Source organism: Suricata suricatta, chromosome X, assembly GCF_006229205.1.
Source record: "Suricata suricatta isolate VVHF042 chromosome X, meerkat_22Aug2017_6uvM2_HiC, whole genome shotgun sequence".
In the NCBI taxonomy this organism is placed as follows: domain Eukaryota; kingdom Metazoa; phylum Chordata; class Mammalia; order Carnivora; family Herpestidae; genus Suricata; species Suricata suricatta.
Window position 1 is genome coordinate 85,169,312 of NC_043717.1, and position 4,908 is coordinate 85,174,219.

Sequence of the window (4,908 nt, forward strand, 5' to 3'; positions counted from 1 at the left end):
TTTCATCACATAGGTCTTTTACATCCTTGGTTAGGTTTACTCCTAGGTATTTTATGGTTTTTCGTGCAATCGTGAATGGGATCAGTTTCTTGATTCTCTTTCTGCTGCTTCATTATTAGTGTATAGGAATGCAACTGATTTCTGTACATTGATTTTTTACCCTGCAACGTTACTGAATTCATTGATTAATTCTAGAAGGCTTCTGGTGGAGTCTGCTGGGTTTTCCATGGAGAGTATCATGTCATCTGCGAAAAGTGAAAGTTTGACTTCTTTGTCAATTCTGATGCCTTTTATTTCCTTTTGTTGTCTGATTGCTGATGCTAGGACTTCCAGCACTATGTTAAACAACAGGGCTGGTTCAATATTTGCAAAACCATCAATGTGATACATCACATTAACAAAAGAAAGGATAAAAACCATATGATCCTGTTGATAGATGCAGAAAAAGCATTTGACAAAGTACAGCACCCTTTCTTAATAAAAACCCTTGAGAAAGTTGGAATAGAAGGAACTTACCTAAACATTATAAAAGCAGTTTATGAAAAGCCTACAGCTAATATCATCCTCAATAGGGAGAAACTGAGAGCTTTCCCCCTGAGATCAGGAACACGACAGGGGTGTCCACTCTCACCACTGTTGTTTAACAGTAACTATATTATAAATGGAGAAACCTGACAAACATTTCTTCAGCCAAATGATCAAGGTCAATGTCAGCAGTCAGAAATCATGTTAATAGTATATTTAATTGATATGTTGTGATGAGAATGGCACATTACTGTGTGGTCTTCCTTTCAAAATCCTATAACCACAACTAACCATGAGAAAAACATGAGACAAATTCCAACTGAGGGGGATATTCTACAAAATACCTGACCAGTACTCCTCATAACTGTGAAGGACATTGAAACAGGTGGAGTCTAAGAAGCTGCCACAGTCTAGAGGAGCCTAAGGAGGTAGAACTAAATGTAATATGTTATCATGGATGGGATCCTGGGACAGAAAAAAGACAGTAGCTAAAAGTAATAATATTTGAATAAAATACGGACATTAATAATAATGTTTTGATGTTCATTCATTAATTATAAGAAATGGATCATAATGTGAGTTGTTACTAATAGAGGAAACATGATGTGTAGTTAATGGGAATTCTGTGTACTATCATTATAATTTTTCCATAAATTTAAAACTCATTGTTAGTAACGCTGCAGGGAAATAGGCACTCCTATATGGCTCCACGTTCTAGTGGGAATACAAATTGCCGCAAACCTCATAAAAAGGAAATCGAAAATACCTATCAAAGTTATACATATGTTTGTCACTCAAACCATCAACCCAACTTCTAGGATTTCACCCTGAAAATACATCGTCAACCATACAAAAATATGTATAGTCAAGGTTATTTGCTTCAACATTATTTTTTTGTAAAATGCACAAACTGGAAATATCCTCTAAATGTTTCAACTTAAGAGAATGGTTGAATAAATTATGGTAGATCCACATGATGGGGTATTATGCAAATACAAAAGAGAATGAGAAGTATCTATGGACTGACATGGAGTGACTTCCGGGATATGTTGTTAAATGAAAAATTCAAAGTATGAAGACTATGTTTGGTATGCTACTTTTATGGAATGAAAATGGGAAAATAACAGAATATACATACATATATTAATTTTGCAAAAAGAAACATAAGAAAGACAAATAGGAAACTAAATGAATTGGTTTCCTACAGGAAGTGAATAGGAACAGATGGAAAGGATGGCGAATGGGAATGAATTAGAAGGGATTAGAGTAGGAATGACACTTCTCTGAGTATATCTTTCTGAATAGTTTTAAGTTGTGTAACCATGTATTTTACATACTCAGAAAAAAACAAAAATACATATATGTATACATATGTACATTTAACAAAGATGGAAAGGGGCTCAGAAATTAAATAAAAACAAAAGCAAATGAAGCTGTTTGTCAAGTGGATGCATAGTACAGTCACACTGAAGGAAGATAAGGGTGGTAACTAACCCAAGTACTTCTTAAATATATTATTTTTTTATGATTTTTATTCTTTTATGTTTTTTATTTATTTTTGAGAGACAGAGACGGTATGAGCAGGGGAGGGTCAGAGAGAGGGTGAGACACAGAATCTGAAGCAGGCTCCAGGCTCTAAGCTAGCTGTCAGCACAGAGCCCAATATGGGGCTTGAACCCACAAACTGTGAGATAATGACCTGAGCCAAAGCCGGACACCCAACCAATGGAGCCACCCAGGCGCCCTTTAAATATATTATTTTGGCTGTATAACCCCATGGACATACAGCACTATAAACATATTCTGTACTCTAATAAGTAGGTTGGCTTTTCATAGAACTAAGAGTTAGCAATTATGAAACTACTTTATATGTTTAAGATTGAGAAAATTTGTAAACATATTATACATAATGAGAGCTAGTTTTCTCACTTTCAAAAGACTTATAAGTGAGGAAACAGGGCAGGCTAGAATGAGCCCCATGGCATAGGGTTGGAATCAGTATTAACTCAGTGTTTTCAACATATGTACAGATAACTATAGAAATAGAGGTGTCTCTGTGTATGTATATACATACTTTATGTTTCTTTGTCCAGTAAGAGGGCCTACAAGCAAGGATATCCAGTACCAGTACAAAAGGCAGCCAAGGCTCAGCCTAGAGTCTAACATAGTACTTAGACCTCAATGTTCAAGAAAAGATGAATATCATCATCAACTTATTTTAGCATCATGATAAGGCAAGCTGATTGCATGCACAGAGAAACATTAAGCAAATGGTGAGAGAATGAAAACAAGGGCAATGAAGAGATCATTGAAATACCAACTTTCAGACAGAGCGGAAAAGGAAAGCTTTTCTTATATGAGACATTTTCACCTTGGAAAAGAAGACAGTTATGCCTGCCTCTCACAGAGGAGGGATAAGGAGAAAGTGATTGAAGACATACAAACACATTTTAATATTGAAAAGAAAATACTTTTGATCTCTTCAGAAGACAATGAAGTAAAATCACCCAATGAGAACAATGGATATAGAGGGATAAAGGTCCAGATTAAAGTTAGGAATGTTTGGACTCTATTAGAATCACTACTTCTAAAGAAATGTGATATAGAGACAAGATATAACTATAACAGTCTGCAGAGCAGCAGAGTGCCTACCTTAAGTAACATGAGTTTGTAGTAAATTTAATTTCCTAGCGCTTTTAGAGTTATTATCAAAAGCACTATTTAGTATTTAATTGGTCTCAATGTTTTTTTAAATTGTGATGTAATCGACATACATTACATTAGTTTCAGATATATAACATAATGATTCAATATTTGTATATATTACGAAATGATCACTACAGTAAGTCTAGTTAACATCCATCATCATATATAGATATAGAACTTTTGTATTTGTGATGAGAACTTTTAAAATCAACTCTCTTAACAGCTTTCAAATGTGCAATTGAGTTTTATTAGCTATAGTCACTATGCTGTACATTACATAATCAAGATTTATTTATTTTGTAACTGGAAGTTTTTACCTTTTGACTCCTTTCACCCATTTTACCCACCCCTGCCTCCATCTCTGGCAACCACCAATTTGCTTTCACTATCTATGAATTTGGTTTTCTTTCTTTCTTTTTTAAAGATATTCCACATATAAGTGAGGTCATAGAGTATATGTCTTTCTCTGTCTGACTTATTTCAGGTAACACAATGTTTTCAAGGTCCATTCATGTTGTTGCAAATGGCAAGATTTTATTCTTTTAATGGCTGAATAATATTCCATTGTGTGTATGTATGTGTGTGTGTGTGTATGTATGTGCGTGTGTGTGTGTGTAAATATATTATACTTTATCCATTCATCTTTCAGTGGACACTCAGGTTGTTTCCATATCTTGGCCATCATAAATAATACTACACTGAACACAGGATGCATACATTTTTTGAGGCAGTGTTTTCATTTTCTTTAGATAAACACCCAGAAGTGAAATTATTGGATCATATGGTAGCTTTAGTTTTCACTTTTTAAGCAACCTCCATGGTGTTTTCCAAAGCAGCTACACCTAATTTACATTCCCACTGACAGTGCCCAAGGCTTCCCTTTTATCCGCAACCTCACCGACATTTGTTATTTTTTGTCTTTTTGATAAAAGAAATTCTGCCATTCTGACAAAAACCTGCCAATCTGACAGGTGTGAGGAGATATCTCATTGTGGGTTTGATTTGCATTTTTCTGATGATTAGTTATATTGAGCAACTTTTCAGGTACCTGTTGGTACCTGGCTATCTGCCTCTCTTCTTTGGAAAAATACCTATTTAGACCCTCTGTCCATTTTTAATTGGATTATTTGGGGTTTTCTGACATTGAGTTGTATAAATTCTTTACATATTTTGGATATTAACCACTTATGAGATACATGATTTGAAAATATTTTCTCCCATTAAGTAGGTTGTCTTTTTATTTCACTGATGGTTTTCTTTGCTGTGCAGAAGCTTTTTGGTTTAATGTCATCCCACTTGGTTATTTTTGCCTTGCTGCATTTGCTTTTGGTGTCAAATTCAAAAGAAATCATTGCCAAGACTCATGTCAGGGAGCTTACCACTGATGTTTTCTTCTAGGAGTTTTATAACGTTAGGTCTTACAGTCTTTAATCCATTTTTTAATTAATGCTTGTGTAGGTGTAAAATAATGGCCCAGTTTCATCCTTTTTGCAATGTCTGTTGGTTTCTCAATATCATTTATTGCAGAGGCAGTCCTTTCCCCACTGTACACTCTTGGCTCCTTTGATATAAATTAATTGACCATACGTATGGTTTTATTTCAGGGCCCTCTATTCTGTTCTATTGATCTATGTGTCTGTTTTTATGCCAATATCATACTGTTTTGATTACTATAGC